The sequence below is a fragment of the Monodelphis domestica genome, chromosome 7 (assembly GCF_027887165.1).
Source record: "Monodelphis domestica isolate mMonDom1 chromosome 7, mMonDom1.pri, whole genome shotgun sequence".
NCBI lineage: Eukaryota > Metazoa > Chordata > Mammalia > Didelphimorphia > Didelphidae > Monodelphis > Monodelphis domestica.
Genome location: NC_077233.1, coordinates 259,829,359 through 259,853,959, shown reverse-complemented (window position 1 = coordinate 259,853,959; position 24,601 = coordinate 259,829,359). Strand labels below are relative to the sequence as shown.

Below are 24,601 nucleotides of genomic sequence, written 5' to 3'. Positions count from 1 at the left end.
TGTTAAAAAAGTAATCAATAAACATATAGCTTACTATATGCCTGTGATATGGGCTAGGACTATACAAAGACAAAAGTGAAACCATGCATACCTTTGAGATACTTACATTGCAAGGGGGGGGGTGCATATATAAGTATATACATAACAGGCACAAAATGAATGAAAATTGAGTCAAAGACTGCACTAAATGGTTTCACATAGAAAGTGATGCTTAAGTTAAGCTTTGAAAAAAATCAGGGATTCCAAAAGGCTAGAAATGATGAGGGCTTAAATAAGAGTAATCACTGTGTAAAATGAAGAGGAAGGAATATACAAAAGCCCGAAATGTGATTTTGCAAATGCTTAGATACATGGTGATGAGAATAAGGTAATAAAGATGACACCAAAGTTGCAAAATGAGTGCCTGAAAGGAAAGTGGTAGCCTTGAAACAGAGATCTTGAATTTGGGGTGTTTATGAGACAAGAGTTGATGAAGTAGGACTGGAGCTCAAGGACTAGGGACTAGATATAGACACAGATTGTAACCAAAAGCCTAGAAACTGATGAAGTCACACAGAGAGAATGTAAAGAGAAATGAGAAGAGTACACAAGAGTCTTGGAGTACACCTAAAGTTAATGGGCTTGGGCACTGAATCAGCAAAGGTAATTATGGAGGAGCAGAATGAAGAGAATGAGAAAGCAGATGCATAAATACCCAAAGAGGAGAGAGTATCTTGGAAATTAAGGTTTTTGAGAGACTCAAATTCTGCAGAGAGGTCACAAGGGATGGTAAGTGGAATGGCATTAAACAGATTTAGTTATTAAAAGATAACTGGTAATCTTGTAAAGAGTAAATTTTGGAAATTGGACACCAGAAGGTTTAGAAGATAGGAAGAAGATAGTAGGCAGTGAGCACAGTTAGCTTTTCAAGGGTTTGGTTGAGAAATGAAGAAATATAGGAAGACAGCTAGGAATATCCCCTAGTTGGGGAGATTTACTAAAGTTTTTCAAAGGATAGGGAATGGAATCCAACTAATATATAGTAAGTCGATCTGCTCGAGAAGATGGAGGTAACATACATGAAAGACAAATTTGTCAAAGCATGAAAGCACAGCACCTGAAGTCTGGAAAATCTGAGTTCAAGTGTTGCCTCAAACACTTACTTTAGCTTTGAACCCTGAAGGTAGAGTCACTGACCTTCTCTGTCTCAGCTTTCTCCTTTGTAAAATGGAGATAACATCAGGGTTACTGTGAGGATAAAATGACATAAAGCACTTTGCAATCCTTAAAGTGCAATAGTTATCATAATAACTAAAGTATTTTAAAAACCTTAAAGGGCTATATAAATGCTAGCTATTATTATTCCTGACTGCCTGGGGGTTTTGCACTCATAGGTTGTTTATACACATGCACACACACATATAATGCTATAGATTATAAATTGCTACAAGGAGTTTTCTCACAATTATACATCTCAAGCAACTTATATATCTTATCTGAAAATTGTCTCCGTACTGGTCAATCAGTTATTGTTTCCATATTCCTTGATTGTATTTTTCTGATTTTAGGGAGTTGCATCTGTTTTCTTCCTCTCAATTTAGAAAGGGCCTAATCATTCCTCCAATTAGAAATCAATTAGCAAATGTATCCTGGTTGTTTTATTTTAGTTAATTGATCTTGTTTGATCGCTTTTAATGGGTAAAAGTCAGTCTCCTCTGTATTCAGGGTCCAGTACCAATGCTGAGGAAAATAACTGGTCCTGATTTGTTATGCAATTGGTATAAATTGCTTAATAGATCAATGTGTTTGGAAGTTTGAACTTGTTTCCTCAGTCATTTTGTCTTTTACTTGCCAATTTTTGGCAATGAAATGAAACCACATAAAAAAGATCAAATGAAAAAAAACACTAAAGGATTTGTGTATCTTCAAGCCTATTATATTGTGAGGACCTTGAGGACAGGGGCTGTTTTTGCATTTATTTGTAACTCTAGAGCTAAACACAGTATATAGACAGGGAGAGACTGTGACTGGTCCAGAGTCACATAGCTAGTGTCTGGGATTATATTTGAAACTTTATGGCTCCAAGTCCACTTTTCCCAATGGGGTAGCTATATTTATATATGTGTGAATGCATAACATATATTACATACATTCACATACATGTGAGTATATATGTATGTAGATAAAGCACTTCATTTATTCAGTCATTCCTGACTTTGTGATCACTTCTGAGGTTTTCTTGGCAGAAATAGTGGAGTGGTTTGCCATTTCCTTCTCTAGCTTATTTGACAAGAAAGAAAAAGGCTAATAGGGCTACATGATTTGCCCAGAGTCACACACAGCTAGTAACCACATTTTCCTGACTTCAAGCCCAAGTACTCTATTCCACTGCTCCATCTACCCTCCTTTGGTCTCCTCCCTACTTCAAAGGCTCTCCCCATTTCACCTGCTCTTTCCAGTCATAATGATCTGCTTGCTATTCTGAACATGTTTTATCTCCTATCTTTGTTCTTTTGCACTGACTGCCCCTCATGCCAGCACACTGCTTTTTGGAATCCTTGAGTTCTTTCAAGGCTCAGCTTAATATACACCATAATCAACAATACATATTGCACTGTGTATATATAATATACATACCGCAAGTGTATGTAATATATATTACTGCATATATAACGTTTACATCAGTCTGTGACTATGTAATATACACACCACACAGTACATATGTGATGCATAGTGAAACATAATACATATCAGTGTATAAGAGAATATACTCACCATACTGTGTATGTATAAAATACATACATGCCACAAGTGTATATAAAATACTTATCAGTGTGTATAACATATAATACATCACACCGTATGTAATATACGATACTTATCACGCTATGTATATAATATGCATACTGCACAGTACATGTAGCATATACCATACAATATATGTACACAATACATATCATAGTGCATATATAACAGATAATACATATCAGTGTGTAGTAGTTATACTTATCACACATAGTATATCTATACCATATAATACAGGTTATATACACATACGGAGTTCCATAGCACTGCTTAAAACCACACTACGTCTTCTGAATGTGTGTCCGCGTGCGCACACGCGCGGGTGTGGACACAGAGACATTAAGAGGAGACAGGGGATTCAGGGGCAGAGATGGCCAGGAGGTTTTTGACTTCTGGTGCAACAACAAGCCCCGCCCCCGGCATGCTCCACCATACGCAGGTTCACTAGGGGCCTAACCTAGAGCCAGGCATCCTGCCGGCCTTGGAGCGGCCCAGCCCACAGGCCTCGAGGGCACAACCGCCCAGTTCCCACTCACGCCAGCGACCCGCGCCCTCGAGCCTCTTTCCAGTAGTGCTGAGGTCGCGACTACGACGCGCGCAGAAACCGCTAGGTGGCGTCGGTTTCCCCTGCTCTTCTCAGCCAGCCCGGGTCGCCCAGCCAGTCCGCGGAATCCGCCACTCCTCCCTTAGCTTCACCCTTGGGAGTTGGTTGGAGGGGACTTTGGTAGGAGAGCGAGGAAGGCTGGAGAAAGTCGCGCGTGCGCGCTAAGCAGGAAAAGAGGGGACGCAGGGAGGTGGGTTGTCGCGGCGGTTGTGCGCAGGCGTGCTGCGTGGGGGCGGGGCAAACTAGGGGGCGGGGCGGAACGGAACGGAGATGTGGGGAGGGGTGGGGAAAGTGTAGGTAGGCAGGGGAAGGGTCTGGGCGGGACGGGGCGGGACGGGGTGGGGTTACAGAGCTCCTGAAGAGCCATCTCGGAGGTACGGGAGCTGGCTGTGAGCAAACCGAAATTGAAAGTCGTGGCCGTGGTGGCGACTGACCGAGGCGGCGCTGCCCACCGGCGCGGGGAAGGGTCCCCGGCGCCCGGACCCAGGTGAGCACCCGCCCCTGCCCCCCGCCGGCCAATGGCTATCCCCCATCTCCTGGGATACCGGCGCAGCCTCAGCGAGGCGGGCGCCGCCCACTGCGCGTCCCGACTCGGGGTCTCGGCCGCTTGGTCCCTGGGCAGAGCTGTCTCTGGGCCGGACTCAGGCTGGGGCTGAACCCTTTCTCCAGTCCCTCCTGCCTTCGGCCTTCTGGGTTTGCGACTCCTGGAGGGGGTTACTACTAGCTCGGGTGGGGCTCCCATTTAATTCGCTGTCCACTCGAGAGACTGGATGTCCCCACGGTCCTGCATCTCCCCCGCGCTTTCCTCGGCCTGCGGAGGGCGGTTCCCACGCTCAGTTAAATTGCTCTTGGCGCAGGCTTGGAGGTCCAGGGCTGCGAAATTGTCCTTGGCTGTAAACTGTCAGCTGTAGTAGACCTGGGGTGGGGTGGGGTTGGGGGTGGGATGTTATTGCCTTGGGTCTGAACTGAGGGTGCTGAAGAGTTATTATTGCCTTTGGACCTGAATTAAGGGTGGGGAATTATTGCCTTTGAGTTCGAATTGGGGAGAAAATGCCTCTAGGCCATATTTGGGGGAGTGAAGATGGCAGTTGTTTTCGGACACAATCTCTGCTTGGAAATATATTGAATCCAAATACAGTGCAAATTTCGTAGTGTAACAGCTGATAAAGGCATATATTGTGTTGAGTGGCCTCTTTGAGACAATGGGTTTAAACCTTAAGGTTCAAGGGGGGGGGGGGAAGTGGAGGGTGATGGACGTAATAAAGAGCTTGTAAGCTTTACAGCACCTTACAGGAAGGGATCTTTAGCCTTAACCTCCCCCTAATAAGTATAAAAATGAGAGCCGTGCTTGGCATTGAGTAAACGCTTGATGTGAACGCTGGTGATGTGAAGTGACTTTTACCCAAGTTACACTAGTTGTAAGTAAATAGATCGAGCATTCGAACCAGATACAAGTGAATTGACTTCTATCCTTTGTCCACCTCTTTGACCTATTTTTTGCATTGGGGTTTTTTGGTGCGCATTTAATTTAGCTATAAAAATTGTCGGACCTCTTATCCTAAGATTTAAAGTCTTTTGAGGCCAGGACTTTTAAAGTTCTTCCATGCAATTTAACCTAGTACACCTTGGGCACTTTTTTTTGTCGTTGTTGAGTCGTTTCAGTCATGTTGGGTTCTTCATAATACATTGTGTTAGGCTTTGTTGGTATGATTAGAATTTGTCTGTAAGACTAAAATTTTAAAGTTTTCTGTACATCTTGGTATTGAATGTGTGGTTAAAACCACTTTATAAGGAACATTCACAAACTGATTTAAACGGTGGCTTTGTATTATTCATAAATCTTTAGTCTGGAAGGACCTATGTCACAACAGTTTGACTTTTTGTTTTTGTCTCAGTTCTCTTCCAATTCTAAAACGATGAGAAATCATTTAGTTACTCATTTTACAGATGAGGAGACTGGAGGTTCAGAGATGGTGGCTTGACAGAAGGGGTAGAGGCAGAGTCAGGCCTCTAGATTCTATGCCAATGCTCTTTCCATTAAACTTTGGCACTTCTAATATCTTGAACAATAGACAAATCTACAAAAAAGCACCTATTTGTACAGTGAATTACAAATTGCAGTAGTCAATCATGCAATTAGTGCATTTAAAATTTGGAGCTAAAAATAAGAAAAATGAAAAACCTCAAAGAAATCCAAATAAAATATATCAAAATAGTTTATCGAATGAGGAAGTTACTTTAGGGGAAAATTTTGAGTAGGTATGGACTGGGTCTAGAAATTAAAATTAAAAATTAAAATAGAGTAAGGACCAAGTCATCAGTAAAATATAGTTAAGTGGGGCATATTACTGTAACTATATCTCAAATGGAAACTAAAGGGCTAAAACTAGAACTTCAGGGCCCAGAGGAGCAGTGATTTGGGGGATATAGGTTGGTAAATAGCAAAATTCCATATGATTTGAACCCAAGTCCTGTTATTCTAAATCTGGCATTCTTTCATTATACCATGCTGCCTCCCAGCACATGTGTATTGCTTAAGAATGTTAAGAATCAATTGACAGATACATAGAATCTTAGAACTAGAAGGGAATTTAGTCTTAATTCCATTATTTTACTTATGAGGATACCAAAACTCAAAGAGATTATAATTTTCTTCATCATATAGCTAGTATTAAGTAGAAGAGCTGATTCTCTAATTCAGGTCTTGTGTCTTAAAATATATATTACATTTGCCATTATACCACATTCCCTCACTTTGTTTTGATGATACTTAAAATTCAATTTTCTAAAATGAAAAATTTTAAAATATGGGGAAATAGACTAAAGATTGGAGCTGGAAAGACCCTTGGAAACTGATCTAATCTGCTAACCCTTTCTTTTTACAGATGAGGACACTGAGGTTCAAAAAAGTTAAGTGATTTGCCCGGGGTCATATAACTGGCAAATGTTAGAGGCAGGATATAAAATCAGAACTTTGGGAATGTAGGTCCAGTCCTTTATCCATTGCTAACAAGGAGCTGCTTGAGTCAAATGGGAATTAATAGAAGAATATAGTAACCAGTGTGTTATAAGTGTTATAACCCTAAACCTGGAGACATAGTCCCAGGCTGACTTGGCAGTACTCTCAGGTGATGTCACAGAGATGGATACATAGGGAAGGAAGTTAGGATTTTTAGATTAAAAAAGTAAAATTTTTCTTGGTCCTTAGGGCAGTAGCTCAAGTTTCTAACTACTTAGCTACATTGCTGGAGAGCTACTTGAGAAATCAAATGCCAGGGATTTCAATTAATAGGATTTTCTCAAATTTTGTATTCAGGTGTATGAAATTTGCTAGGCCAGTGTTTGACTTATTTCAGCCTGACAAACTATTTTGACTTTATTCCCTGACTTGCTTTCCATTTTCTGGATACTTGAATGTTGGGACTGTGGAGCAAGAGCAGCACCAGCTGTAACAGATGAGATTCCTATTCAGTGACCAGCATTCTAAAGACAGAACAATTATTCTGTTATCTCCCCCCTCCATCCTAGTCTAATTATCTCCATATCCATTAGGGCCAAGTATCTTTTCTTGGTTTTTGATGAACAGAATTGCAATAAGAGCACCTCTGCTTAAGCAGAAAGTAATCTCTCAGCACTTTGATAGGTCAGAAGTTCTAGTATTAGTATTTATGACAAGTGTGATTGACCTTTGGGAGTACACTGATGAGATGAATGTTCTCATATATCAGGGCCAAATTCTTGTTTCAGAAGTTATTTTTGTGCCTTTAAAATATATGTTAAAAAGTTGATAATTGGTCATTTTTTGAGCACTACATGTTAATGATGCTTAGAATCCTCTTCGAGGCATTTTTCAGTCTTCTTACTCCCCAAATCACTGCGTACCATTGAAAAAATAAACTGGAGTGAGGGGAGGTTGTTAGAGTCAACCACAGTAAGGAATATCCCTACAACTAAGGAAGACTACCAACATCAGAATTTTAAAACACATTTTGTTTCCTAGCTGGACATATGATTGCCTGATTCATTCAACTTTCTGACTTTTATTCAGAAGGGAAGTGAGGAAAGAGGAGAAAAGAATGTAGACTAGATAAAACAGTGAGGCCAGAACATCAAATGTGATCTTTCTGGTTCTTTGCTTTCCTCTCCCAATTATCTCCCAAGGTTCTCAAGCTTCACAATTGGTAAATTTCCAATACTTTAAGAGACTGCATGTAGATAAACCTTTTCACCTTTTAGCCTTCTTTTCAATGCTGTATTGCCTAGAAAACTGATCCACTCTAACCAACTTTTTACATTTCACCTAGCCCATAAATTACTTAGGGATAGAGAAAGAATTAAACTAGATTTTGAGAGTCCTATTCTAGATCAATGACTAAAATTACTTTTATATCTTACTTTTAAAAAACAAAAGTGAGAAGTGGAATTGTTTAAAAAATAATGGCAATCTTCCAAATACTAACTGGAAAAAAACAATTTGGACATCAGTGTTCAAGAAACTTATTGTTTTAGTGGAGTGGAAAGTGCTCTGGATACAGGTCAGGGGACCTGGTTCATATCCTGCCCAGCCATTTAATACTTGTGTGACTTCAGACAAATCAATCTTTTTAGATCTTAGTTCTTTCACTATAAAATAAGAGGTTTGGACTAGATGCCCTCTTAGGTCCCTTCCAGCCATGAACTATAAGCCTAAAAACCTAAGTGCCTGTATATTAGTGATTTGTCCTGGGTCTAGATGATAAGACAGCAGTAACTCATCTTAAGATTTACAGTGTTTCTTTTCCTATCAACAGCCCTACAAAACAGCAAGTACAAATGTGATATTGCCTTAAAATTGAAGCTGCCAATTTATATAGCCCCTTTTATATTTCTGTTGGTCAGAGTCCAGGATTGATCTGGTTTAATAGTGATAAAGAAGTTCCAGAGAAGGAGGTCAATATAGTGAAGAGCCCTGGACCAAAGTCCAGTCAGAAAACTTTAGATTTGAGTCTGTAGCAAAGTCACTTAAATTACATCCCTGAGCCACAATTTTCACATCTATAAAATGGGGATAATACTTATACTATCTACCCCACAGGATTTTTTGTTAAATAAAGAATTTATGACTATGTAAATTTGTGAACTCTTATTTCTTGGAGGTATAACTGTTTCCTACATCTCAGAAATGCCACAGAGACCTATAACTAACCAAAAATAAATAAATAAATAAATAAACCTTTGAAGGTCAGTGTCCTTTGGTAAATCTACCACAGAGGGTTAAAACAACATTCTGGGGGCCTTCTTCTAGGTATCTTGACATTACATGGATCCAGATGGATGTGTAGAATATCTGGATATGCCCTGCTGTTCTCATAAACAACCCATCTTTCCTAGTAATTTATTTTTCTGAATTTCTCAGTCATAATCAGAGTAATTCTATACATTTTTACATTGTCGTAGTGATCAGACAGGTTATTGTAAAAAAATTGTAAAAACTACCATCCTTGAATAGAATTTAAAAAAAAACCTTTCTGATAGATTGCTAGAGGGAGACCATGAGAATATCTATTAGAAATGTGTCACAGTAGTCCAGCTATTAATGTATTGTGGTTGTTTAGTCATTTCAAATGCTTCATAACTGTATTTGGGTTTTTCTTGGCAAAGTGGATTGCTATTTTCTTCTCTAGCTCATTTTACAGATGAGCTGAGGCAAACAGGTTTAAGTGACTTGCCCAGGGCTACACAGCTGGTAAGTGTCCACAACCAGATTTGAACTCAGGTAGGAGTCTTCCTGACTGCAGGACAACTACTCTATACTACACTACCTAGCTGCTCATTTATTGTGTATTAAAGTGTTTTTTCTGGCAAGGCAAATAGAAAGGAAAGCAGTTTAGAAAAGTAAAGTGGCTTGTTCATCATTACACAGTAAGTAACTGCCAGAGTTGAGACAGAACAGCTCTAAATCATGATGAAAAACTTGTACAGAACAAAATCAGTGCATAATTAAAAAAGAAACAGTTAATTGGGAAAATTTTTTATTATGGTGGTGGTATTGTATAAGTAGTTTCCCTAGTTTTGCTCCCTTTACTAAGCATCAATTCATAATTCAGTCCATTCATTTTTTTTTAAACCCTTACCTTCTGTTTTGGAGCCAGTACTGTGGCTCCAAGGCAGAAGAGTGGTAAGGGCTAGGCAATGGGGGTCAAGTGACTTGCCCAGGGTCACACAGCTAGGAAGTGGCTGAGGCCGGATTTGAACCTAGGACCTCCCGTCTCTAGGCCTGGTTCTCAATCCACTGAGCTACCCAGCTGCCCCCTCAGTCCATTCATTTTTAAATATTGTCCAAAACCATCCTTTTTATTTCTTGTCTTCTGTCTCACTAATATTGCATTATATTTATGTATTTTTCAGCCATTCCCCAATTGATGGGCATATTCTTTTGTTTCCAGTTCTTTGCTACAATAAAGTTTCTATAAATGTTTTTGTACATAGAGTTCTCCTCTATGAACTTTCTAGCATTTATGCCACAGACTTATCATTGGGGCAAAGGGTATGTACAACATAATGACTTTTTTAGATATTGTTCCAAATTACCTTCCAGAATGGCTGGAAAATTCATAGATCTACTAGCAGTGCATTGTTGTGCCTGCCCTCGAATAATTATGTCCCTTATTTTTTCATTTTTGCCAATCTTATGGGTACAAGATTTGCCTTATATAGATTATATATATCATATTAATTTGTTGTAGTACTTTTCTTTTACTAGTGATTTGAACATTTTTGTGTGTTTTTGATAGTTTGTATTTCTTTAGAAAATTGTTTTAATTCTTTGATCTAAATTTTTCTATTAAAAGAAACAAAATTCTTTGACCAATTTTATCGTGGTGAAATAGATGTTGCTTTTGTCTATTTGTGTCAATTAGATATCAGACTTTCATCAGAGTGTATTTGCTGCAAAGATATTTTTTCCACTTGATTGTTTGCCTTCAAATTCTGCATTGGTTTTGTTTGGGCAAAAACTTTTCATATTATTGATTTAGAACTGGAAGGAACCTTAGAAGTCATCAGTTCAGTTCCATTCTTTTACAGATGAGGAAACTCAGGGTCTGCAATTAAATAATTTGATCAGAGTAATACAGCTAGTGAATACAGTAATACAGCTGAAGTGGAATTCAAACTCAAGTTATTCTGTCACCCAAGTCCAACAGTCTGCTCACTACAGCATATTTTCAATTTATATTGCCAAAATTTTGCACTAAAAATATTCTCTTCCTCCTGTTTAATTAAAAACTGTCTTCTAACTTCTCACTAATCAAAAACTCATTTCTCACTTTCATTTATGTGAAAAGGATCTCCCTTCTCTAATGTTTATGATATAACCTTTTATATTTAGGTCTTATATTGATTTGGAGTTTATTATGAGATGTTATTCTAAATCTAGTTTCTCCCAGATTGTTCTACATTTTTCCTAACATTTTTTTTTTTGCTCCAGGATTTGGTGTCTGTCCTTGGGTTTATACTGTTCAATTGCTTCTGGGTCTTGTTTATTTAATCTGTTTTACTGATCATTTAATCTTTTTGGGTCTCTATTTCCTATCTGTAAAAAATGGGGGTGGGGGTGGAGAAAGGAGTTAAATCGCCTTCTAGTTTAAAATTTGTGATCTTGTGACTTTCTGTTTTCTAACTAGTAACAAATAGTTTTATTGATGACTACTTTGAAGTATATTTTGAGATTTGGATAAACTAGAGCCTCCTTACTCATTTTTTAAAATTGTTTCCCTTACAATTCTTCACCTTTTATTCCAGATGAATTTTGTCTAGTTCTATAAAATAATCTTTTAGTATTTCATTATGGCATGAATTTGTAAATTGATGTAGGATAGTTATAATTTCTGTTGGCACCACTTAACCATGGAAAATTAGTATCTCTTATCTTCTATTATATAGTTGCATTCATATAAATTTTTAATGTATCATGGTAGTTGGACTTTTGCAGTATTTTCTATAGTCTTTAATTATTTTAATTGGAATTTTTTCTCTCCCCCCTGAGTTTTGTAGATAACATAAGGACTGATAAGGATAGTGATTTTTTAAATTGTAATTTTATATCCTGTTACTTGGTTGAAGTTATACTTTCAGTTAATTTTTAATTGAATCTTTGAGTTCTTTAAACAAATCACCATTTCTGTCAAAAAGTGATCGTTGGACTTTTTGCCTATATTGTTTTCTTCATTTCAAAAAATCTCTTATTACCATAACCAATATTTCTAGAATTATACATAAAATTATTATGACAGTAAACACCCTTGTTTTGTCCTCTAACTTACTAGCAAGTCCTCTAGAATTTTATGCTAGCTCTCTTTTAAATTAGATACTGTTTGCTTTATTAAAGTAAAGATCCATTTTATTCTTTTATATATTTTTAGGATCAATCAATCAGATATTTATTAAGTACCCACTTTGTGTTAGGCCCTTTGCTAACCCCTGAAAGGTAAAAAGACAGTGCCTGCTTTCAAGGAGCACACAGTATAAGGCCACTATGTACAATTATGTGCAAACAAGCTACATACAAGATAAATTAGAACTCACTAGTATTATATTTATATTTTGTGAAAATCCTTTTCTATATCTATTGATATAAAGGTGATTTATATTAGTTTTTAATATTTATTTTAGAAAAGTTTTCATAATTTAATTTTCCTCAAGTTTTCTAACCTTATATTCCTGGTATAAATCCAATCTTGTTGTATGTAATTATCTTATATTGCTATAATCTTTTAGCTAACATTTTACTCACTGCATTTGTGTTGCTGTTGATTGGTAATAGTGATCAAAGTTTTTTTTCTCTACTTTATCTCTCCCTAGTTTAGGTATCAAGACCATATTTATCTCATTGGAAGAGTTTGGGTAGGATGCTGTCTTTCTTTTTTCTTCCAAACAATTTATATAATATCAGAATTAATTATTGTTTGGGTATTTGTTAGAATTCACTTGTAAATTTTTCAGATCCTTGATGCTTTGAATATTTTTTCCTGGAAGTGGGGTTCAGAGTTGCTTTATTACTTTTTAAATTCTCTGATGTTCTGTACATCTGAGTATTTTATGTTTGTAAATATTCATCCATTTCATTTGTTACCAATTTTGTTAGCATATAATTAGACAAAGTATCTAACAATTTCCCTTATTCTTTTATATGTTGTGAATTCTTTTTATTTTTGATATTGGCAATCTGGTTTTTCTCTTTTAAAAATTTAATTGACTTTTTTTTTAAACTATTCCTAGTTTCTATTTCTTATTTTAATGGTTTTTTGTTTTCAGATTTGTTTATATCTTTGAGTTTCATAATTTCAAATTGTTTAAGTTCTTGGATTTTTTGTTGTGTCAGGATTTTTTTTAGTTGCATTTCTAATTCATTGTTCTTCTGTCTCTGTCTCTGTCTCTCTAATAAATTTTTCCTGAAGGATTTCTTTGGCTTCATCTCAGTGATTCTGGTATATTATCATATTGTTTTCATTTTCTTTGACAAAATGATTTGTTATATTTTTTATTTGTTTTTTTTTCTCATATCATTTAGTCTTCATTTAAGATTGTAGTATCCTTTTTTATAATTTTTTGTTATGGTCAGTAAAGGATGTTTTATATTTCTGCTTTTTAATATTTGTTTATTATGTCCTAGTACAAGATGTCATGCATGGATGAGAATGAATGTATTCCTTTTGGTTTCTTACATTCAAAAATCACCCAGAGATTTATGTTTTCTAACTTTTCTAAAGTTCAGGTCAAGCCTTTGACATTTTTCTTGATTATCTTTTTGTGTGTATACAAAAGGGATACATTGAGGTGATCCCAACTATTATCTTTTGTAACAATACAGACCTTGGATGGGTGGAGGAACTTACTAATGTTTTCTATGGTTTTTATTCATCAAATAAAATAAGCATTTTTATTTGCAGGATAGAATAGGAAAAGAATACAAATGCCCAGGCCCAGAGATGGGAGTATCCCAGGTTCAGATCTGGCCTCAGACACTTCCTTAGCTGTATGACCCTGGGCAAGTCACTTAACCCCCATTGCCTAGTCCTTACCACTCTTCTGGATTAGAACCAATACACAGTATTGATTCCAAGATGGAAGGTAAGGTTTTTTTTTTTTTTAAAGAATACTAATGAAACTGCAAATCTCTGTGTTATCTACAGTTTACTATTCCTTTTGAGCATTTGATAAATTCCACATTAATTTTTTAAATTAACAGCAGTTTTTTTCTTTACCTTATCTCCTCCCCCCCAATGTAGAAAAAAAAAGAAAACCAATAATCATAGTAAAAGAAAGTTCTCTATGTATGGGCCACATCCAAAAACATATCTTAGTCTGCATATTAGTCCACCACTTCTCTCTTATGTAACTTTCCAAACCACCTTGCTTGTTTGTCTGTTTCCTTCCAGATACCCTAATCTTTTTGTTTTTAATTAAATTTTCTCATATAATTAACAAAAATCAGTTTTCCCTTCTCATGAGGTGTGGGGACAGCTTTTAACTATATGTGTGTGTGTATGTATATGTGTGTGTGTGTGTGTGTGTGTGTGTGTGTGTGTGTATATATATATATATATATATATATATATATATAGAGAGAGAGAGAGAGAGAGAGAGAGAGAGAGAGAGAGAGAGAGTCAAACATAACAATGCCTGAATTGCCTGTAACCAAAAAATGATGTCTCATTCTGTACCTTGAGTCCACCATCACTCAGTGGGTAAGCACACTTCATCATTAATCCTATTGATAATGATTGATACTTGAGTTAGCTTTCAAACTTCATTGTTATAAAAATTATTGTCTTGGTTCTGCTCACTTTACTGTATCAGTCCATACATGTATAGTCTTTCCAGGTTTCTCCTAAACCACTCCTTCATATTTTTTTTTTATGGAATAATGGTATATACATTGGTCAGCCAGTCCCCTTTTGAATAGGTATCTTCCTCAGTTTCCAGTTCTTGATACTGCAAAAAGAGATGCTATAAATGTTTTAGTACATTATTGCCTGGCATGCATGCCCAATTTACAAACCTTATGGGCATAGTTCCAGAATATCTGGACCAGTTCATAGATCCAAGAGTTCATTGTTGTTGTTGTTTTTCTTGCAGCACCTCCAACGATTGTCATTTTCCGTTTTGCTAATCTAATAATTATGAAGTAATCCCAAAGTTACTTTAATTTGCATTTCTTCTAATTTAGCAATTTGTAACATTTTTTTCACCAGTAGCTTGAATTTCTTCCTCTGAAAATTGCCTGTTCATATCCTTTGGCTGTCAAACTGGGATATGGTTCTTACTCTTATAGATTTGAATCAATTCCTTATATACCTTAGAAGTTATATCTTATTATCAATCTTGCTGCCAAGAAGTTTTTTATCATTTGCCTATTTATACCTTCTAGTTTTTTTTAATTGTTTTGTATTCTCTCCCTTATTTGGTCATGAATACTGTCCCTTTAATAAATCTGAAAGGTTAATTTTTTTTCCTACACCTTTAATTTGTTTGCCATGTCACTTTTAATGTTGTAGTCATATATTCATTTAAACGTTATCTTAATATAAAATATGAGATGTTGCTCTTATACTCAGTTTCTTTCAGGCCACTTTTTCATTTTTTCCAGCAGCTTTTATTGAGTAGTAAGTATTTACCCTAAGAGATTTGATCTTTGGGATTATCAAGCACTAGGCCACTAATTCATTTGCTTAGTTGTGTACTTATTCTATTTCACTGATCATTCTCTCCTCATGTTCTCTTCTGAATATTTTATTTTTTTAAATTCTTCAATAAACTTCTTTTGTGGGGGCAACTCTATCCTTCCTATCTCCCTTTCTTTATTGGGGAAAAAAATTGAAATAAATAGACCTAGTCAAACAAAACAAATTTCCACATCACTCCTGTCTGACAATGTATTATGTATGGATGTCTCTGTACCTGGAGTCTATTACTTTTGTTAAGAAGTGGGTAGCATGCTTTTGATCACAGGTCATCTGGATCTCTGGTTGGTTTTAGGAGTGAAAGAAAGCAGAGAATAGTTAACTCTTAGAGAATCCATGCCAGAAAATAAGTGTAGAACTCCCTAAGAAGTATATAGAGTTTTCTCCTAAAGTAAGGAGATAACAGTTCTATAGAAGATACCATTTTTCATTTGGGTTCATTGCTTATTGCCTATGGTTGTTGGGTTTTGCTTTTTTTTTCTCTCTCTCTTTGGAGTTCAAGATATGGATGCTAACTCAGATTCCTTACTTGAAATGATAGTTATGTATTAAGAAGGGGCAGCTAGGTAGCACAGTGGATGGAGTACTAGACTTTGGAGTCAGGAAGACTCGAAAATTCAGTTGTGACTTCAGATAACTTAGCTGTGTGATCCCGGGCAAGTCTCTTAATTTTATTTAGCTCAGTTTCCTCATCTGTACAATGAGCTGGAGAAGGAAATTGCAAACCGTATATATATATGTATATATATATATATATATATATAGGTATATATATATATTCTGTAGCAAGCAATTTAACTTCCATTATATCCCTCAGAGTGAGCATTTGCCAATACAGAATCTCTAAGAAGCAAAATGTCATTATATGATCATAAGAATGATCATAAGAATGGAGTAGAGAAGTACAGAGACCATACATTATGGAAGACATTGCTATAAAAGTTGTGTTAGCTCTGACACAAGTAACCTTCCTTGCTTTCAGTGAATAATTACTAAAATAAATTGCTTCTTCCAGGGTTTTGGACTGGTTTACTGGGTACCAAGAAAAGGTTTAGGATTTTTCAAAAATGTGCCCCTTGAGGATCAGCATCTTTCCTGGTTGATAAAAAGAATCCATTTTCCATGTTTTAGGACAACAAAAAATGGGCAACAGTATGTATATACATAATATATGTATGTAGTATAAAGAGGCTTTAAATGTTTATTGGATTTAATTTGTGGAATGGAGAATACAAGATTGGAAGCAGGCAAATCAAGGTGGTAGAGAATAAAATATAAGGAGAGCATTACCAACTGTAATCAGTGAGTAAAATCAGTATGCAGAAGTTGGAGATTAGAGTTCTGGCAGAAAGTGGAGTGGAAAAAGCAAAAAGAACCAAAGAAGACATAATGAACCAGAGAGGTGAAGCTCAATTCAAACCAGAAGCCTCTTCATATATTTCTATAGCAAGGAACCACTACCTATCTTCCTAAGGGATCAAAGATATAACTCTTTAAATGAAGCAATAGTAGAATTCCCAATGGTGGGGCCCTTATCCTTTTCTGTTTATGGAGGTCTTGGGATAATTTGGGGATAGTTTGGTGAAAAGTGTATACATTGACCAGGATTATGTGTGCCGATCCACTAGTCACTGTGAAAGGAAGGTTTATTGAGCCATACTCTAATGTATTATTGCAAAGTTGATTCCAGGCTTTTTTTGAAATATAGAGCACATCTCATGTGTGTCATAATTCTTGGACCAGCATGAGTGAAGAAGTATTCTAACCTAGGATTGTGTTAATCATCTTAAAGTATCTTTTAGAGTAGCCTGAGTAAAAGTTTGTAAGTGTTGATGCAAACTACTGGAGGATGGAGTGGGGTTCAGTTTGGTAAATTTCTGGTTTGGTGTTGATCCCTGAGTGGCAGGAAAATGTGGAGCTGGGCAAGATTTTACTGCAGCTATTAATTTATTGATCTTCCAGATCCTGTGGGATCTTCATGATTAGCAGAAAGGGTAGATGATAATAAGTCAAGAGGGCTAGGATGGATACCTTATGTCTCAGCATGTGTTCCTTCACTTTTGGGCCCCTGAACTTGTTTTTAAATATATTCTGGTAACTGAATTTCAGTAGCATTGGTTTCCTTTTAACTCTATTTTTTATTTTATGCATTTAAACGCATTATTCTAAGAAAGGGCCTATAGGCTTTACTAGACTGCTTTTCTACAAAAAGTAGAATCCCAACTTTATAGGGTAAGAGAAGTGTTCATTCTTGTGCTCATGCTCTCTCTCTCTTTCTCTCTCTCTCTCTCTCTCTCTCTCTCTCTCTCTCTATATATATATATATATATATATATATATATATATATATATATGCCTCTCTTTTTCTTTCTCCCTCCCTCTTTCCCTCCCTCCCTCCTTCCCTCTCTGTCCCTCTCCCCCCTTTCCCTCTTTTCCCCTGTCTCTCCCCCTCTCCCCCAGAGGTCAAGGTTCCAATAGAATTTAAAAAGAGATGCAAACAAGTGAACTACTGAGGATACTGCTGAACAGTAGAACCTTGTTTTTATCAGTTATTCATTTATTTGAGTTCCAGTCTTATATTTCTTTTAGTAGTACCACCTATTGTACTGAGGGAAACACATAGGGGTTCAGTGAAATTCTTGCAACGAGGAAGCAGGGCACACAGAAAATTCAAGGGCATTGGTATTAAAGAGTCATTCCCTGGCCAGACTGGCAATAGAGTTCAAGCTCTAACAGAGGGTTGAGTTAATGAGATGAACAAAGTCCATGCAAATAACTACCAGAAAAGCTAAAGGGGTTTCGAGGACAAGAGTGAGTCAGATGGTTAGGAATTCCCTAAGAGCAGAAACAGTGAAGGCAGATAGATACATGTCATATATATAATACCATATATAATAACACAGCAGTTAATAGAAAGACTTATTTTTGAGACAGTTTTTGCTTTCTCTTTCAGCTACATTTATCCTTTTACTCCAGTGAAAACCAATCTTGAATAAGCTTGGCTTGGAGCCCCACTGGTTGGGCAGTGAATAGTATGGACAGCATTTAGAAGCACTGCTCAGAAACACCATTCTCTCAATCCTGCAAGACTCAAATTCTGGACTTATTTTTCACTGCTGTCACTTTCTCCACCTATTTACAGTCTGTTACCAATCTTTGTCAATAGTCTATCCCATCATCCTAGTACAGGCACTAATCAGCTGACATCTAGATGATCATAGTTTAATAGTCCTGTGTCTTTAACACAGCCCTGCGCCCCCCAACCCCAAACTACACTGAGTAATACTGCCTTTCTCCTGTTTATCCAACTTCATTTCCTACTGTCTTCAACAGGCATCCTCCCCTCTACCCCATCCTTTGTCAGGTTGAACTCCTTGCTTTCCACATATTAAGCTTATTGCTTCTTTTGTTTCTCCTTAAATAACCTGCTTTCCTCCCCTTTATCTAAATATTTGGTATCTTTCCTCCCTACTTTAAGTAAACTTCTTTAATTATGCTTCCCTGGCTCTCCTTGATCTCTTTTCTCACTTCTTCTATAAGACAATTATAGTCTTATAAATTATACAATTCAGTACTTTAATTATATTCTATCTTGTGATACTCTTTGTTTCAGGAGTATTAAACTTGTCTCTAACTAGGTTATAAAATTTTTGAGGTCAGAGTTAAAAGTCACAATGTAGTTGTTTAGTAAATACTTAATTTTAAAAAGGGAGACTCCTAAGCAAACCTATATTTTTATTCTGTAGCACTTTTCTTAAAAAAAAATTATTGGTTTTAAATCACCTTTATTTCTCAAATGTTTTACCCTCCTAGAGGACCTATCCTTTATAACTAAGTATAAAAAGAGAAAAAACAATAGTTCATCAAAATTAACCAAAATATTGAAAAAGTCTGACAGGTATGTGTGTTGTGTATGTGTATATACAATATGCCATGCAAATAATCTCCCTTTTCAACATAAAGAAAAGCTAGGCAATGCCTTTTTTTTTGCATCCCTTCTTAGGGACCATACTTGTTGGTTATTATTCCATAACTTTCAGTTTCCATTGTTATATTATTATCATTTATATTTTCATTGTAATTACTACATATATTTTCCTGTGCCTGCTTACCTCGTTTTGCTTCTTTTTGTATGTTTTCCCATACTTCTCTGTATTCCTTTTATAAATATTGTTTCTGATAACACAGTAAAAACCCACTATATTCATGCACCAAAACTTGTTTATTCATTCCTTAATCAATGGAAATCTACTTTGTTTCCAGTTTTTTCCCAATACAAAAAAGTGTTTCATAAATATTTTGGTATATTTGAGCCTAATATTACTGTGATTTAAGTGGGGCAGAGATACAGGAAATTGCAATTAATTAAAATATGCATTGTAAGAATTTAAATCTAGATTTTATGCTAAATATGATAATTCTAAAGTAATATTGTGGCCACCGATTTAAAAATATTATGGCTTAAGTCGAAATGATTTTTAGTGGCTTTATTTACAAAGAGATGGAAAGAGTGAAAGTGGAAAAAGGTAGAGACAGAAATTACTGCCTAGCTACAAATACCCTAAGTTTAATCCGAATGTCTTCAGACCACAAATGTGAATCTGAAAATGAATCACATGAGAATCCAAAGTCCTAATTAGGAAGTCAAAATCCGAAGAGCTAGGAGATGCTGAAAAATCTGCTGAGAACCTTCAGTGCACGCGAGGGCGAGGCTAAGACTGCCAAGAATCTCACCAGAATTCACACTGAAGGGAGTGTCTCACCAAAGCACCAACAGAGAGGGTCTCCTCACTGAAGAACCAAGGAAGGAATCACTCCACTCAACATTGCAAGCCAATGCAGGATCCAGAGAAAGAGTCTCCTCCTACAGTCAGACTCACCAACACAGAGAACCTCACTAAATCCTTGAGCTGGCCTTTTAAAGCAGTTTTCTCTATATCAATTCCTGTCACTCCCCCACTTTACAGGAACCAATCACAGTCTTTCAGTTTGCCTAGCACTGCCCAAGGGATGGAGTGGGCAGTGACCTCTGGAGTTGTCACCCACTCTAGCAAGTGACTTGTGAACTCTCATATTTAGTGACTGGTTAGGTACTCAGTAGGGGTACTTAAGTTTTTGATTGATTAACTTAAGAGTTGCTGATTGATAGACAACAGAGAGTTTGATTCACTCTTCACAGCATTTTTTGAGTATCTCATTTTACTATGTTTTCTTTTGGGAATATACTTAAAGGAGATTAATTCAGACAGATGTTAAGTTCCACTTATACTGCACATTGATTGTTGTTTTGATAGGCAGTAAAGGACTTTACTGTAGAATTCAGGAGTATAATATGGTTTTCATGTTTAATATTCATATTAAAAAGACAATAAATTTAGGAGCTAAGTGACTGGCAGACATTATTTTGTCGGAGCAAAAAGTCAGAGTGGGGGAGGTATTAAGCTCAGTATGGAAGTTGGCAAGGACCCTATATGAGAAAAATTAAGCTTCATGATAGGAAAGAAATGGCAGAAAAAATATTTGAAGATTTTCAAATGAGACTTTTTTTGAAGAGGAGATGAATCCTACCATTTCTGCTCTCTATTTTGAGAGGGAAAAAGAGACAGAATGATAACAGATGCAATTTAAGTGAACAAAATGAGACAAGTTTGCAGTGGGCAGTAATCCTGGAAGTGGACAATAAGGGCAATTTTGAGAATTCTGTTAAGTTTCTTAGAAGTGGGAGTTAACAGTTGAAGGGAATGTCTATGAGTTCAGGATCATAGGTCATATGCTTTTAAAGTTGGAAAAGTAACATTTTCATTTTAAAGATGAAAGTGTCCTGATTCTTGCTCTTCTTCCTGTTATAGTAGTATCAGGAGGCTTGTTACTGGTCAAGATATTTATTCTTTGGTCTTAGTGGGAGATTAAGTCCCAGAGAACTAAGAAAGGACCTAACTTCAGTAGAAATCTGGAGAAAAGAAAAGAAAACTCATTGTGTGGGGCAGGCATTCTAATACCCAGGATTTTATAGCTGGGATATAGGAGTGACTAGGAACTGCAACCTATAGCAAATAAGCTATTTAAAGTGATATAATTCACTAGAATGGTAAGTTTTTAAATGCCCTCTATTCACCTACTTAATATACAATTTGTATCTGAAAAGATTCACAAAAATAATAAATTGGTTTTGTACATTAAGTGGCCTCCTGAGGTTACTGTAATAATCTTCCTTTCAGAGGGATACTGCATTACTGCATTGAAAAATAATGGGCAAATACCATGTTTATTTTCAAATAGCTTTTTTATTAATATCTTTTGTTTTTACATTATCCAAATACCCATCAACTACTCCCCATCAATCCCTCTCTCTCAGAAAGGTATTTCTTATGATAAAGAATTTTTTTAAAGAAAAAAATTAATTCCACAGAAGCATTGGAAAAAAGTTGTCTAATGCCCATGAATATCTCTCCCCTTCACCTCAGGATATGTTGATTCTTTATACTTTCTGAAAATTCATATAGATGGTTTTGTGGTGGTTCTCATTTACATTGTTACAGTCACTGGGTATATTGGTTTCCTTATTCTTCTTTATTTACTATGCATCATTTAAGCATGCTATTGCTGGTTTGGATTCACCTTGCTTGTTATTTATTACAGCGTGATAATATTATGTTTATATACCACAATTGAAAGTAATATTGTAAATATTTTGGTGTATATGGAGCCTTTTTTTCTTTTCTTTTCTTTCTTTTTTTTTGTCATTTACCTCCTGGGGAATTAGGGGCATATGCCTAGCAGTGGAATTTTCTAAATCAAAGGATATGAGCATTTTAGCTACTTTATTTGCAAAATTCCAAATTGCTTTCCAGAATAGGTGTAAAATTCACAAGACTAGCAACAAAGCAATAGTCTGTCTGTAAACATCCTGTTCTTGAGGTCAATAAAGGAGAACTTTTACCCATGCTTTCCCCTTGAGCAGCATCAGAAAAGTTTCTCTACCAAGAGTCTGTTTAGGAAATTCCTTGAACCTAATTTGCCATAGCTGAAAATATAAAGAAGCTCATGATTAGGGCTCATAAAATGTAGGTTCTCATCTAATTCTCCCACCAATTAGTTGTGTGACCTTGGCCAAAAATGACAATGACAAAGAGAGTAGTGATGATGATGATGATGATGATGGTAGTATTTTATATAGTACTTTAAGTTTTGCAGAGTGCTTTTCATATGTTGTCTTCAGTTGATCACAACTCTGTGAAGTACTCTTATTTTCCTCATTTTACAGATAAGGAAATTAAGACTGAGACAATTTAAGTGATTTACCCAGGGAGTCCCTCAACTAGTAAATGTCTTGAGGCAGGATTTGAACTTGGATTTTTCTGACACCTTATCTGTATTCTATCCATCAACCCACATAATTTCTCTTAGCCTTAATTTCATCAGGATATTAAAAGAGCTGGATGAGATCAGCATTCCTTCCTCTGCACAGTGATGAAAGACTTCAGAGAGCTTGTAATTTCAACCTAAACCTGAACAAGACTTCCTGGACAACAGACTGACAAGTGTTCATCCTGCCTTTTTTTAAAGATAAATACTGGGTTCCCAGCACATTTCTGTTTTTTAGTGTATATAGATCACTCCCAAATCTTCATATTCTTCTACCTAGTCCTCTCAACCTTTATTCCAGTGTCTTTCTTGATATCTGTAGGATATTTAGATTTAAAATTTAATCCTGCAGTTGGACTTATGTTCCCTTTCTAACCTGCTTATCTATTCAGATTTCCCTTTTTAACATCAATGAGAACATTCTTCATTCCCAAGCTCCCAGTTGGCTGTCTTAATAATATCTTAACCTTTTGAGCCTTCTCTATTGTTTACTCTATCCAAATATTCACACATACCCTGCCAATATTTTCTCTATAATGCCTCTTATTTACACCCTTCTTATGTGATCCTACAGTCACACACCCATTTTTGTAGTTTCTTGTTATGACTCCTAACCTACCTGCCTTTAGTTTTTTTCTCCTTAAAGGTGAAGGATTAAGAATTGTTTTTCCTTAAGTACTCTTTTGATCACATCCCCAGGTTGCTCATAAATGTAGAGATCACTTCTTAGGTGAAATTCAAGTTCTTCATCTTTTCATTTTTAAATTTTCCTCTTACTAGTCTTTGTATTCTATTCTGCAGCTTCTATCTGTCTCCCGCTTTTTGTATTCTGTTCTGCAGCCAAAACATTTGTCTTCTGCACATGGATTATTCAGTCTGTGACTGAACTCTGATGTATTTTATTTTTTCCAACTTGGAATGACTTCCAATATTTTCCCCCATCAAATTTAATATAAGAACTTAAACATGCCTCTGCTGTTTTTTCTGTCTCCTCTCCCAGATATGTATGCATCTTCGTTTTATAAAAGAACATACCAACGTGGGCTTACATTAATAAGAACCATTTTCTTTCATTTTTTAAAGTTTTGTTAATGAATTTTCTGGGAAGTAAGAGTTTACTTTTAGCCAATGAATAAGCTCCCTAGCCACACATTGATTTCTGTCAGATGACCAGCCCATTAAAATTATTTTAAGGTTAGGTGATATGACCTATCTTTAAGATCCTTTCTAATTCAAAACTCCCAGATTTTTATAATAATGGATGACTGGTTCTTAGTAGGTTGTCAAGGGAAACCAGGAATGTTTTTTTTTTTTTAAGGTTGATGTCATAGAGGACAGCTACAGCCTTTGGAAAAATGTTACTCTGAGAGACTAGTAGGCTGGGTAGATGTGGATCATTGAACCCTACAAGGAAGTTGTAATCTTTAAAATGACATGTGAAAGGCTTTTCTTCCAGTTAGGTATTGCTATTTAATATGAAGCAGTTTTTACTGAGCTCCATATGCTGGACACCTTAGAGGGAGGAGTCAGAGCAGGATGGGTGTAAATTAGATCTCTTGATACCTTTTGCTTTCTAGGGAACTTATACTTTAGTTGGTGATGAGACATGCATTTAATGAATTACAATTCAAGGCACCTTTTAATTAAATAAAATATTGAGTTAGAAATTATAATGTAGAGAACAATATAGCCTGAAATAGTTAGGAAAATTCCATGTAAGAGATAGAGCTTGAAAAGAGGGGCTTGAGAAGATGGGCAAATGTCAAATAAGTCATAAGAAAAAAGGATGTTTGATGGAACAACCAGCATGAGCAGAGGAATAGAGGAATAAGTATGAAATGTTCCAGGGAAAGTAAGGAGGCCTGTATGACTAGAAGACAGGGTTTGATTTAGGGAGTGCTAAGAGAATTTTTTGTGAGTAGCATGGAGTCAGATTATGACACTAATCTGGTAACCTGGAAAAAGCCCTGGTCTGGGAGTCCCCTTTGTCCCTATGCCAATTCTGCCTCTAACTTGATATTTTTGGGAAAGTTTCCTTAATCTCCTCAATTGGGGTCAGAGACCACTTAAGACAAAGAAGAGAATTCTGAATATGGAATCACAAGACATTGAGATGTAACTGCTA

General features: G+C 36.2%; 1 protein-coding gene across 7 annotated transcripts in view; it reads left to right on the top strand.

Moving 5' to 3' along the window:
• Positions 1–24,601, top strand: part of TDRD7 (tudor domain containing 7) — a 123,264-nt gene that overhangs the window by 3,251 nt on the left and 95,412 nt on the right. Inside the window, exons 1-3 of one of the 7 annotated variants that reach the window (XM_056806684.1) lie at positions 3,638–3,875; positions 12,230–12,271; positions 13,318–13,498. The exons of 2 other annotated variants lie outside the window; for them this stretch is intronic. The gene's annotated coding sequence lies outside the window, so the exon portion shown is untranslated. Of the gene's footprint in view, positions 1–3,637; positions 3,876–3,958; positions 4,118–12,229; positions 12,272–13,317; positions 13,499–21,926; positions 23,937–24,601 lie in introns of those variants that run through there. 4 more of the 7 variants (XM_056806685.1, XM_056806688.1, XM_056806683.1 and 1 more) reach the window with 4 other exon arrangements.